This window comes from Leguminivora glycinivorella, chromosome 2 (genome assembly GCF_023078275.1).
Source record: "Leguminivora glycinivorella isolate SPB_JAAS2020 chromosome 2, LegGlyc_1.1, whole genome shotgun sequence".
NCBI lineage: Eukaryota > Metazoa > Arthropoda > Insecta > Lepidoptera > Tortricidae > Leguminivora > Leguminivora glycinivorella.
Window position 1 is genome coordinate 26,320,246 of NC_062972.1, and position 980 is coordinate 26,321,225.

A 980-nucleotide genomic window follows, 5' to 3' on the forward strand; every position below is an offset into this window, starting at 1 on the left:
TTGAACAAATTTTAGTTATTTATTCAATGTAATTTAGATAAATAATTATAAATATGTGTATATTACATAATTTGTTAAGTATATAATGTTTTAAATACTTGTGTATTTGTTTTTTTGCCAACCATACTCTGCCACCAATACAGCACGCTGATAACGATCTTTAGCCATAACTTAAAACGCGATAACCGGCGGACACGACGTGGTTAGTCCAGACTTGTTCGTTAGCTTCAGACGAAGTAGTAACCTTGAAATTGATAGGGTAAGATGGGGATAATTATGGCGGTCAGCGGGCCGGTCACGTCAAAAACTAAAACTTGCAATAAAATTCTACTGTCGCTACTAGTGTCACCGTCTAGTATACCAAAATCTTAGAATTTTATTTCAGGTAAAGTTAATAACTTGGAATATTTTTTCAAGTAAATACTTACATAATGTTTGGGAGAAAGAATTGTGTGTAAAATATTTCGGAAAATATACTAAAACTCAAATATGCGCATATTGCGCATTTTCCCAGAGATAGAGGTATAACTAATATAATTGTTCCCCGAAAACGTTGCGCATTGTAATATGCCTACTTGGAAAAATAAATATTTCATATTTACAGCTAAATTCATCGAAATCGATACACCTGTTTCCTTCGTCGAAATTATACACACATGTGTTCATAATTACCTATTCGTTTAAATACATATGTAGGATAATTGATAAGTAGAATTGCAGCCGTGAATCGTGATGCTGTTTAGTTATCACCTGTCACTTTTTTTAGAACAAAAGTTAATCGTAATAGATTTTCTCGACACTATATTGAAAGAACTGGTGAAGTCAAAAGAGAATTTTGTACGAAATGGACGGAGAGCCCTCGCCTCACGGAACATTCATTTGAGACAAAACTTTTAAACAGAATATTAATGTCGTTTTAAAGCCTACTGTACCTATGTTTGTCTTAGTCCCTACTACTACAAAAAAAACCGGCCAAGAGC